This window comes from Oncorhynchus gorbuscha, linkage group LG23, assembly GCF_021184085.1.
Source record: "Oncorhynchus gorbuscha isolate QuinsamMale2020 ecotype Even-year linkage group LG23, OgorEven_v1.0, whole genome shotgun sequence".
NCBI classification, from domain to species: domain Eukaryota; kingdom Metazoa; phylum Chordata; class Actinopteri; order Salmoniformes; family Salmonidae; genus Oncorhynchus; species Oncorhynchus gorbuscha.
The window spans coordinates 55,578,826-55,591,933 of NC_060195.1; the positions used below are offsets into that span (position 1 = coordinate 55,578,826).

At 41.8% G+C, this 13,108-nt stretch overlaps 1 long non-coding RNA gene across 1 annotated transcript; it reads right to left on the minus strand.

Moving 5' to 3' along the window:
- Nucleotides 1–7,575: 7,575 nt before the first annotated feature.
- Nucleotides 7,576–12,687, minus strand: LOC124010808. Its single transcript, XR_006834504.1, has 2 exons — nt 12,578–12,687; nt 7,576–7,884 (listed from the first exon to the last, which is right to left on the minus strand). It is a non-coding gene; the product is annotated as an uncharacterized LOC124010808 (long non-coding RNA).
- Nucleotides 12,688–13,108: the final 421 nt, after the last annotated feature.

Sequence of the window (13,108 nt, forward strand, 5' to 3'; positions counted from 1 at the left end):
CAAGAGCAGAAACAGATCCGGGACCGCATGCTACACCAGGATAGATAAATAAAAGTTCAAATACTCAACGCAACACTGTAGTAAAAAGCATGAAAAAAGCATGAGCTGTGCTTGAGCACACCCCAAAACGGCCGTAGAGGTGCTGACTAATGGAGAGTAAACTCTAATGTATTTAGAAAGACCTTTTTACATCAGCAGTAACCCAGCTTAAAACCACAAACAGCAAGCAATGCAGATGGAGAAGACACTCTACACCCGCTCCCAACCATTCTAAAAGGTTCAACCAAAACAGTGTACCTGTCACGACTTCCGCCGAGGTTGGCTCTCCTGCCCGTTCGGGCTGTGCTCGGCGGTCGTCGTCACCGTCCTATTAGCCACTACCGATCCCTTTTCGGTTATCTGTTGGTTTTGTCTGATTGTTTTCACCTGTGTGTTAGTTAATTAGTATCTGTATAATATGTAGGTGTTTTTGTTTTTGTTTTTTTTGTCTGTTTATTCCTGTTTTGGATATTTTTCACCCTGTTTGTATTTTGGGTTGTCTGTGTTTATTGTTGTTCACCGGAGAATAAACCTTTATTCATTATTTGCTCTCTGCGCCTGATTCCACCCACCTTGACTAGTCGTGACAGTACCTCCTCGACATATATTGTAGACTGCACATCCCCTCGAAGGGTGTGCGTGCTTGGACATTGGTAAAGATGGAGCCGCGGCCGGGCTGACAGTCACGTAGTTTGGTCAGGGTTATACCGTAGAAGTGGTGGAAGCCGTGAGCACTGGGGTGGTGACAGTAGTCGTCGTTCCTCTCACAGTTAAGACCACGGTGCCATTTCCCTACAGTGGAGAGAAGGGGCAGGTGATGGACCATATAAACTGGCATCTTTAAAGAACAACGACCTTGAAAGACAACACATGACGTGTTTCAAGCAGTGGAGGAAAAAGGCTGCTGATGAAAAGGATGACATGTAATAATATGTCAACACCGGTTACTGAAACGCCTGTGAGGCATGTTGCATATCAAAGACGTTGAATGTCAACTCACAGGTAAATGTACTTTGTCTGTGCAACCATTGAGAAGCCAATAACGAGTACGAAAGCTGTTATACAGTTCAAATCAATCATGCAGCTGAAACAGTCAGAATTGAAAAAACCCTCCAAACAACAAAACAGACACATCGCTCCAACCAATCAAATTAACTGCCACTGCTTCTGCGTGTTCCCTATTCCCAGAGTGTATTGATACATACTCATGACGATAATAAATGGGTTATATGTAGAGTTTCTCATGGACCTAAAGACGCTTGAATGGTAACAAAGGAGAGCACTTTGGCTCAGCTATGAGAGCAGTCTCGTAGCCCTGCCGTTTGGCGACCTTGGCAAAGGTGACTTCTTCTTTGGGAAGGCCGCCAGATGCAGCAGAGATGATATACACCCCCTAACTGTCCCGAGACAAAAATAGGATCAAAAACTGATGTGAAATCACAAAGTGGGGAGAGTAACAAAGTATAAAATTATACAGTGGAATGATTTGCTGCATTGTGGTCAACATGCTAGTTATCCTGTCCTATGAACTGTTCTCTCCACATAGCCTAACTAATGCATCCCTAACAACACATAATACTAGTTAGGCCTATCAATACTACTAGCTAGTGATCTGTTAAGTAATCCAATTATAGTACTAGGCAAAGCTTTGTGTCAAACCCCAGGAGGATAGGCTACACATTGAGCTCTTGTTGTTGTTGTGTCATATATTTTATTGCTATTTTGTTACTATTTTGACTATTTCACAGTAAAGTCTACGCCCGTTCGGCGCATGTGACTTATATCATTTGATTTGTTGTTTATGACTCGCCTCACCGGATCATATCGGGTATCAGCCCGTCAGGAAGGCTGCCCTGCTGGGCGTACAGAGGGGGGCCGCAGCGATGTGCTGCGTCAGCCTCAGCCCCTCCTGAACCAGCATGTCGATGTTGGGGGTCCTGCAGACACAACAACACAACGCATTACCACCCAGCTGGGCTCATCATCTGGAAAGATACGTTTTAGTCGTGTTTTAAAAAGGTGAGCACAGAGCACAGCAAGAATTAGAAGTCAGAATAAAAAAGAATAGAATCGAATGTTGTCTTCCGAGGATGTACATTTTTGTTTGGAATCACAACTACAAATGAGAAGTATACATGTAATGCAGGAAAGCCATGCTTAGAAACATGGGAAAGAACATAAAAAAGCCTGTTGCAGTTTATATCACTGTAACTTGGTGCAAGGTTGTGTTCCCACTGTCTACAATCGCCAAGTCATCGACCATAATCAGGACAAAATGTGGCCTTTTGTCACCATTCAAGGCATAGCCCACGTCAAACAACAACAGTAGATCTAGACCGCATGGGATCCATGGGGACCTCATTTTTCAAGGTAACACTGGAGAAGCAAAGACAGAGGCAACACGAGAAGATTGGATAGGGTCAAACGCTTCAAGTTCCTTGGCATGTACATCACTGAGGACCTGAAATGGTCTCGGCACACCGACATCGTGGTGGCTGAGGAAATTCGGCAGGGCCCCTAAGACCCTCACAAACTTCTACAGATGCACCATTGTGAGCATTCTGTTGGGCTGCATCACCACCTGGTAGGGTAACTGCTCTGCCCTCAACTGCATTATGGCTCTCCAGAAGGTAGTGCGGGCAGTCCAACGCATTACCAGGGGCATGCTGCTTGCCCTCCAGGACATCTAAGGCACCCAGTGTCAAAGTAAAGGCCAATAAGATCATTAAGGACCGTAGCCATCCGAGCCACGGACTGTTCTGTCGGCTCCGTCCGACAGACAGACAGACAGTACAGGGGCATCAAAGCTAAGACAGAGACTCTAAAAAACTGCTTCTATTACTAGGCCATCCGACTGTTGAACAGCCATCACTAGCCGTCTACCAGGTGATGCACGTGCACACACACACACACACACACACACACACACACACACACACACACACACACACACACACACACACACACACACACACACACACACACACACACACACACACACACACACACACACACACACACACACACTGGTCACTTCTCATTTCACACTGTCTATTTAAATACTTTATCACCGACGTAGCACATCATAATATTACATGTCTCCTACTGTACATTGTATTTCAGTGACAGAGCTTACTCATATTCCATTCGGAAAGTATCCAGACCCCTTATTCTAAAATTGGTTAAATATATATATATTTTTTACAAATGAATAAAAAATAAAATACAAAAATATCACATAAGTATTCAGACCCTTTACCCTAGTGCTTTGTTGAAGCACCTTTGTCAGCGATTACAGCCTCAAGACTTCTTGGGTATGACGCTACAAGCTTGGGACACCTGTATTTAGTGAGTTTCTCCCATTCTTCTCGGCAGATCCTCTCAACCTCTGTCAAGTTGGATGGGGAGCGTCACTGCTCAGCTATTTTCAGGTCTCTCTAGAGATGTTTGAACACGTTCAAGTCCGAGCTCTGGCTGGGCCACTCAAGGACATTCAAGACTTGTCCCGAAGCCACTCCTGCATTGTCTTGGCTATGTGCTTAGGATTGCTGTCCTGTTGGAAGGTGAGGTCCTGAGAGCAGGTTTTCATCAAGGATCTCTCTGTACTTTGCTCCATTATCTTTCCCACAATCCTAACTAAACTCTCAGTCCCTGCTGCTGAAAAACATCCCCACAGCATGATGCTGTCACCACCATGCTTCACCGTAGGGATGGTGCCAGGTTTCCTTGTTTCTCATGGTCTGATAGTCTTTAGGTGCCTTTTGGAAAACTCCAAGCTGCCTGTCATGTGCCTTTTACTGAGGAGTGGCTTCCATCTGGCCACTCTATCATAAAGACCTGATTGGTGGAGTGCTGCAGAAATGGTTGTCCCTCTGGAAGATTCTCCCATCTCCACAGAGGAACTCCGGAGCTCTGTTAGAGTGACCATCGGGTTCTTGGTCACCTCCCTGACCAAGGCCCTTCTACCCCGATTGCTCAGTTTGGTCGGCGGTCAGCTTTAGGAAGAGTCTTGGTGCTTCTAAAGTTCTTCCATTTAAGAAGGATGGAGGCAACTGTGTTCATGGGGACCTTCAATACTGCAGAAATGTTTTGGTACCTTTCCCCAGAATTGTGCCTTGACAATCCTGTCTTGGAACTCTACGGACAATTACTTTGCCCTCATGGCTTGTTTTTTTCTCTGACATGCATTGTCAACTGTGGGACCTTACAGGTGTGTACTTTTCCAAATCATGTCCAATCAATTGAATTTTCCAAAGGTGGATTCCAATCAAGTTGTAGAAACGTCTCAAGGAAGATCAATGGAAACAGGATGCACCTGAGCTACATTTCGAGTCTCATAGCAAAGGGTTGACCTGTAAATCAGGTGTACATATGTATAGATTTCATGTGTTTACTGCTACAGGACTATTTGGCTTGCTAATCAGATTTGCCCCGCCGTTCTTGTCTTTTTTTTGTCTCCTTACATTTTAATTGTTTGACATTTTACTGCATTTGTAAGAGCTAGTACCATAAGCATTTCACTGCACCCGCTAATCTGTGTACGCGACCAATAAACTTTGCTTTGAAGAGAGCTAGAGTAAATGTTACTAAGGTTAAGACCCAAATGGCACCCTATACCCTATATAGTGTACTACTTTTGAACAGGGCAAATAGCCATTTTAGAGTCCTACTGGAGTGTCTCTAGAGCGCCTGCGAAATCATAGACCGCTAACATTACAGTTTAGGCCAGGGTTCTCCAACTAGCGGAACGCGGGTGATTTTATTTGGACATAAAATACTTTATAAAAAAAAAAACATTTTAATTTTGGAAATCTGCTACGAAGTACAGTATTCCCACCCATAAGATATATGTATATGATTGTATACAATTGTAAGGAAGGTTTGAAAGTATTGTGTTTTAGACAAATGTTATATCTGTTTGGGCTTCTTGCTATCAATCTACAGTATACAAATGATCAACTAGCAAGCAAGTCGCAGCAATGAAAAACGCAAATGGGGAGGGAATTCTGAACGGGGGAGATTTTCGACACAACACCGGCAACCTGACCATCCACTCAAGAAATAAAATCGTCTGAATCTAGTTGATGATCCCTGGTGTAAACTATATTGTTGCCAAGTCTACCTTAGTGGATATGCATTACTCAAAATGTTTTCGCTAGAAATAAGAGGTACGTTTTTTTGTCAACTGTCATGTGACTAAGAATGAAGCAGTCTCATTGGATTATGGTTTATCCAAATATTTTAGGTGACCTGTGTGCTGCCTAAATGTAGTGCAATCAAGACTAAATGTCGATTTCAACCCTCTATAGTGCGATCCTACAAACCAATGTGCAGCCTTAATCCCTGCCAATCTTTATTTAAAATGTTTAGATACCCCTTGTGTCAGGAACATAAGGAAGACCACACTAGTGGATCATATTAATAAGGTAAGACAATATTATTTAAAAAATCCATAATTCTATTTCACTAGTTAAAATGACAAATTCACAGGCTGGTATATTACAGATTGCACCTTTACAATTTTTTTGTGTATAAATTTACTCTGGCATAGGCCTACAGTAGAACACTGCAAACAAGAGGTTCCATCATAGCTCTATTAGTAGGCCTACAATTTGTGTATTTAACTAGGCAAGTCAGTTAAGAACAAATTCTTATTTACAATGACATCCTACCCCAGCTGACGCTGGGCCAATTGTGCACCACCCTATGGGAGTCAAAATCACAGCCAGATGTGATACAGCCTGGATTTGAACCAGGGATTGTAGTGATGGCACTTGCACAGAGGTGCAGTGTCTTAGACCACTGTCCCTGCCTTGAATGCAATGTTCCCGGCCATATGTTCTTGATGCCTTTGACTTGACCCTCTCTACCCCTCTAGCAGACTAGGACATAACTGTTTCATACATCAATAGGAGGCACAGAATAGGAATGCCATAGATATGCTGTAGAACCAGATGATGTTATCATTGTCTGTGGTTGGATGAACTGAACTGGTCCACAGGCATTGACCAGTTATATTTTAGATACTGTCAAAAAAGGAAACTGTGATGGTACAGTCGGTCAAGTATGGTTCACACACTGGTCAGAGGATTGACCATAGAATTAGAATGACTTCTAAATTCCATTACTTCTAGAATGACTTCCCATTCTAATGATACGTGGTTGACTCTCAGAACAGACTCTTTGATCACACTGTGATATGAGTAATGATGAATATTCACACTTGTGCTGTTTTTGTCTGTCAAATATACATTTTTCACACTGCAAATCCTCAGCAAAGTGGTTAACTAGTATGCATGGTTGCAGATGAGTGTCCCTGAAGTCTAAGTACTCATGAAAAAATGTAGAGCTTTCGGGTGAGATTTTTGTATTGATGCTGGCAAGCTGATTAGTCTTTTGATGTTGAGCTGCATTCCACAGGAGAAGCACATGACTGACTGAAAAGAAGAGAGAGGTGAAATCCTACAAACACATCAATTGCTTTTCATGGAAATATTCCAACCATGTGAAATTGGCAATTGAGGAAATGGTAATACAATATTTCCATTGGAATATATACCCTTATGAAAAGCTAGCTGAGATTCAGATGATGGGGATGGTGGGGGGGTGTTTGTTTGTTACACGGCTTTTCATTTCTTACAGACGTTTGTAATACAAATCTGTTAAAGGGATTTTCCATTTATCCCTTAATTGTCCTCTGTATTTCTGCAACCTATTCCTAGGAGAGAACCGTCTCGGTTTCGCCTCTCTCCCAGGTCTGGTCTCCTATGGATGAATACTGTCATCTGTTGTCTAAGCCATATATTGCAGAACAGGGGGCCCGAGTCGGGCTCTATATGCGTGATAGGCATGTTTACACTAGATGAAGTTAGAATCTATTAACTGATCATTTAAAAGGCATGTCCTACCCACTACTCAGTAAAACCCTACATTTTCCTGACCACGTTGATATTGAACTGCAACAGCTATGTTCTTTAGTCCATGCAGTCAAACTCCTGTGGACGTGGTTGGACCGTCTTTCAACTACTTTCCCCTATACATTTGCAGTGCAACGCATTCCCACCGATGTTAGACGTATACATTCTGAATGTGTGTCCATTGTATGTTGTTCACAGAATGTGCATCCCATAGAGATGAAACCAGTTGTATCTATGGTGTATCCATTGTATGTTGTTCACAGAATGTGCATCCCATAGAGATGAAACCAGTTGTATCTATGGTGTATCCGTTGTACTATGATTCACAGAATCACAGGCCTGATGGTGACAAGTCAGAACCGCGGGGAATCGAGTTCCAGCTCAGAAAAAGTGTCTGTAATTAGGCTGATTATACACCAGCTGTCTGACAACACAGTAAATCAGGAGAGTGATGAACCTGAAGAGTCATTCCACATTCACTACAACATCACTTTGATGCTGTGCTAATTAGTGATTGGAGCATTTGTATTGGTTCTTATTGAGTTTGTGTAAACAACAGTAGTATCAATGATATTATCTTTTTTTTTCAATTGGTGGTTATTAAAAAATGCACATTGTGCGCTTTGCACTGTAGTCTTTTATTTTGATATTCAACGTGGTATGGATATGTCTCCAGCAGGGAGCAGCATTGCACAACAGATCTTCCAGTTCAAGACATCTTACAATGAGAGCGGTGTAAAAACAACTTCACCACAGTATGCAGTGATTTATTTAGCGTTTGCCATTGAGTCAGCTTATGTCTTCTAATGGAGCTCTGTCGGCTTCACCAGCCTCTTTCAAAGACAAACTCTCCTCGACGTGCTTCTACTTCTGCATTGCTTGCTGTTTGGGGTTTTAGGCTGGGTTTCTGTACAGCACTTTGTGACATCTGCGGGAAAAGAGCTTTATAAATAAATGTAATTGATTGACACTCAAAGACAAACTCTTCGTAATGTGGCTTGTAGACATTCCCCTCCCCCAATATCCTCCCAATATGCAGCTCAATTTCTTTGGGTCTGGGACACATTCACTCATCACCCTGTGAGGTCCAGGGCTTCCCCCAGGCCTCCCCTATCAGCCTGGGCCAGATTTAGTTTGATCTGTGATATGTGAATGGTTCATGACTGGTTCTTAGTGACAACAGATGACCTGTCCATATCCCCTGAGGGCCCCTCCTCCTGGCTCTGGGGTCCTTCCTGCCCACCCAGAGGGATAACAGACCACGGGTATGGTTAGGGTCGTGCATCTCTCGCTTGTTCTCTTTTTCTCTCTCTCTCTCTCTCTCTCTCTCTCTCTCTACCCCCATCGAGATCTTATCATACTGGTCATTGACAGCACACCTGGATAGGGACAGCTCAGGCATCCCTCACTCATGGTGGTGACAGACCGAGAGGGGAGGTAGAGTGTTTGTGGTCATCTCATACAGTACACCTCCATGACTAAGAAACATTTGCAGGAATCCTCATTGTTGGCATCCTCACATGTTGCCATATTGAAAACACAATATGCAGAGATCTCTTTCAAATTGTCCCTCGTGTCAGGAGAGGGAAAAATAACTAATAGGGTGGAGTAATTTCTAAAAACTAAATTCAATGATTTATATCTGATTATATTTCTATAATGATCCTTCATTTATGTTGCCTGCAACTCCACTGACTATACTGTTCCACTGACCGTCATTTCCATACTTCTGTGGCATACTGGGGCATTCATACTGGAGCTATCAAAATAAATTGGGTATCCGATGCTCTTAAGTTTCTCTGCCTTTGGTTGACCCTGAAGCAATAACAAGACTATAATGTTTTTGAGGGTTTATCATACATTTTCCAAAGTGGATTGCAACTGAAAACAATTGTCTTTCTGTTGACATGTACATGACTATAAGAATAAAAGTCCGGGACAAACTGTTCAAGTGGTTTCACAGCGCAGTCGAAAGGGTCTGTTTCACTTGATGTTCAAGCCAGCGAAAAGCTTTTGACTTGATGCCTTCATTTGTCTGCAGCCCTCCGGTCATGCCGCAACCACAACAGATGGTTGGAGTGTTTGATTTAGTTCACAGTTATGCCGTATTTGAACTGGAATCAGACAGCCTCTATAAAATCTAATTGGAATTATGAGTACTTACATCACTATGAAGAACAAAAGCATCTAAAAAAAATGTAAAAGCATGATTGGGTGCGAGCAGATACAAAATGCAAATGCATGATTGGGTGCGAGGAGATACAAAATGCAAGATATGTGGACAGCAAACAACTATCGATGTGCCATTTGAAGCCATTTATTTTGAAGAGTTTTTTTTTGTGCTGTCAAGTCAAATATCTGAGAGTGTTTTGTGGTTTTCCCAGTGGGGTGGCTAAACCTCATCGCTCACAAGCAGGGTTTAGGTCGAAGCCGGGAAAGACACACAAGGCCTTAAGCTGTGTGTGTGTGTGTGTGTGTGTGTGTGTGTGTGTGTGTGTGTGTGTGTGTGTGTGTGTGTGTGTGTGTGTGTGTGTGTGTGTGTGTGTGTGTGTGTGTGTGTGTGTGTGTGTGTGTGTGTGTGTGTGTGTGTGTGTGTGTGTGTGTGTGTGTGTGTGTGTGTGTGATAGACTGTCAACAAAATTAGCACTGAAGCCCAGACCAGGCTTGTGCATGAGGATCACAGCAGTACTACATACAATCACACACACACACACAATGCATGCACAACTGTTAAATATTGAACATTGTAACAGTTTGGTGGTTTAACATTAAGTACCTCAACAACAAAGTTAACAAAATACTCCCTCGATTGGCAGCAGTTAGAACGTTGGACCAGTGAACAAAAGGTTTAGATTTTGAATCTCTGAAATGACAAGTTGTAAAAAAAATTGGTCGATCTATCCTTAAGCAAGGCACTTAGCCCGAGGGTCGCGGTCAATAATGGCTGATCCATGGCAATGACCCCACTCTCCGAGGGTGTCTCAGGGGAAGTTGGGATATGCAAAAATACACATTTCCATTTCACACCTCACACTCGTACAGGTTACCCACTTGCACATGCAGTGAAGCAGGACAAACATAAGCACACCCTATTTGACCTTTGGCACACAGAGCCTTAACTAACCACTGAATGCGAGGACTGATTTCCCAGTCTTACTTCCATTTGAAAACAAGTAGTTTGATTTCCATCTCCAATACCTCAACAGCCTGCACACTGTAAAAAATATTTTTTAAATTCCACAAATCTAATAGTTTCAACTAAGTATTATTAAGTAAATGGTTCCATAGCCTTTTTTTGGTTTACTCAAATGTTTCAGTCTAAGTGTTACCTGAAGGGAAAAAAAGGTCAGCCCAAACTTATAGTGCCTTCAGAAAGTATTTGAATCCCTTTTCCCACATTTTGTTGTGCTACAAAGTGGGATTAAAATGGATTTAATTGTCATTTTTTGGTCAACGTTCTACATAAAATACTCTGTAATGTCAAAGTGGAAGAATAAATATAATGTCTGTTGGAAAGCAGTTTGAACCAGGTTTTCCTCTAGGACATTGCCTGTGCTTAGCTCTATTTCATGTATTTTATCCCAAAAACTCCCTAGACCTTTCTGATGACAAGCATACCCATAACATGATGCAGCCACCACCATGCTTGAAAATATGAAGAGTGGTACTCAGTGATGTGTTTTCTTGGATTTTTTCCAAACATAATGCTTTGTATTGAGGATTTCTTTGCCAAATGCTTTGCAGTTTTACTTTAGTGCCTTGTTGCAATCAGGATTCATGTTTTGGAGTATGTTTGTTGTTTTGTACAGGTTCCCTTCTTGTAATTTAGGTTGGTATTGTGAAGTAACTACAATGTTGTTGATCCATCCTCAGTTTTCTCCTATCACAGCCATTTAACTATGTAACTGGTTTAAAATCACCAATGGCCTCATGCTGAAATCCCTGAGCGGTTTCCTTCCTCTCTGTCTACTGAGTTAGGAAGGACGCCTGTATCTTTGTAGTGACTGGGTGTATACCCCATCCAAAGTGTAATTAATTATTAACTTCACCATGCTCTAAGGGATATTCAATGTATGCTTTAAAATGTTTTAACCATCTACCAACAGGTGCCCTTATTTGCGAGGCGTTGGAAAACCTCCCTGTTCGTTGTTGTTGAATCTATACTTGAAGTTCACTGCTTGACTGAGGAACCTGACAGATAATTGTATGTGTGGTGTACAGAGATGGGGTAGTCATTTAAAATTCATGTTAAACACCATTATTGCACACAGAGTGAGTCCATGCAACGTATTATCTGACTTGTTAAGCAAATCTTTACTCCTGAAGTTATTTAAGCTTACCATAACAACAGGGTTGAATACTTATTGACTAAAGACAGGAGGCTGCCTTAATCAACTTCATCAGCATCCAGGGAGCAGTTGTTGTTGAAGGTTAACAACCTTGCTCAAGGACATAATAGCAGGTTTTTCCCAATTTAGCAGCTCGGGGATTTGAACCAGCAATCTTTTGGTTAGTGGCCCAATGTTCTTAAGCACTAGGCTACCTGCTACCCATAAATGGGGTGTTGTGTGCAGATCACTGACACAAAATCTAAATGTTGTAACACATCAAAACTTGGAAATAGCCAAGAGGTGTGAATACTTTTTGAAAGCACTGTATCTCTCCTTAATCACCATGATGAATAAAATAGTTTTTCTTGGGTGTACTTTTAACAGAACTGATATTTACTTTGAAGTGCAAAGTGTAGCTATACAGGTGAAATCAGTTATTGACACTGACATGGTGGCATAGCAGGACGCTTGGTGTGCTGTGAAACAAGAGGATTTGAATACAAATCCCAGCTGAGGACATGTTGAATATAAATTACTCTAAATGAATGTGCCCCAGGTAATCATGTGGTTAAAATATTTAAGTTGGAAACATTGTTATTACCACTGTTGTGTGTAACTAATTCCACAGCCTTTTTTTCTGGTAAGATGCCCAAATAATAATTTCTTGTTGAATTAACATATGAGACAATTTGAGCAAACACGTCATTTTAAGTTTTTGCCTATTGTCACGCCCTGGTCGAAGTATGTATGTTTTTCTTCATTTATTTGGTCAGGCCAGGGGGTGACATGGGTTATTGTGGTGCGTTTTGGTCATGAGGTTTTTGTGGGGTGTCTAGCATAGTCTATGGCTGCCTGAGGCGGTTCTCAATCAGAGTCAGGTGATTATCGTTGTCTCTGATTGGGAACCATATTTAGGCAGCCATATTCTTTGAGTTGTGGTGGGTGATTGTTCCTGTCTCTGTGTTAGTTGTCACCAGACAGGCTGTATAGGTTTTCACGTTCCGTTTGTTGTTTTTGTATTGTTCGTGTATTTTTTCTTTATTAAAGATGTATCGAACTAACCACGCTGCATTTTGGTCCGACTCTCCTTCGAGGGAAGAAAGCCGTTACACCTATAGTTTTCTCATGTTGGAGCTACGTTTGCACCAACTAAAAATGTTACGTTCGGGTAACACTTTGACTGAAAAGTTGCGTAAACAAAAAAAGGCTGTGGAACCAAGTTACTTAATAATATTTCATTGAAACAACTAGACTTTTTTTTACACTGTGGTCTGCAGTCCAAGTACTTACATTTCACACAAATGCAGGACTTTACTAAAACTGCAGGCAGACACATTTCTGATCTTCCTCTCCACCTAGAACAATCCGTTTCACACAGCTCGTCACTCTGTGGAATCCTGAAACAGTGTTCTCATGTTATAGTATATTCTCAAAATGCACCACCTTTGTCTGAGAGACCCTGTGGGCTGCCCACTTTCCTAGATTAACCAATATAAATGTTTATTAGACCACTGCATGCTGAATTCAAACTAACAGCAGCACTCTGTTAGTAGGTTAATAATTAATTATAACTGTGACTAACTATGACTTTGTCATCCATTCGTCATTTACTGAGCTGGCCAGGCTTCAGATCCCTGACAGCACATCATGTAGGAATCGATGAACACACACGCCTCTGGTGCTGACGTATAGCCAGTGGTGCTTGACATATCTGTCAATAACTCATAATTAACTGTGTTTAGGACCGTCTAACAACAGTGATATTATTACTGTAAAACAAAGCTTTTGAGCAGTGACAAAGTGAACAATTATAAAAATAGA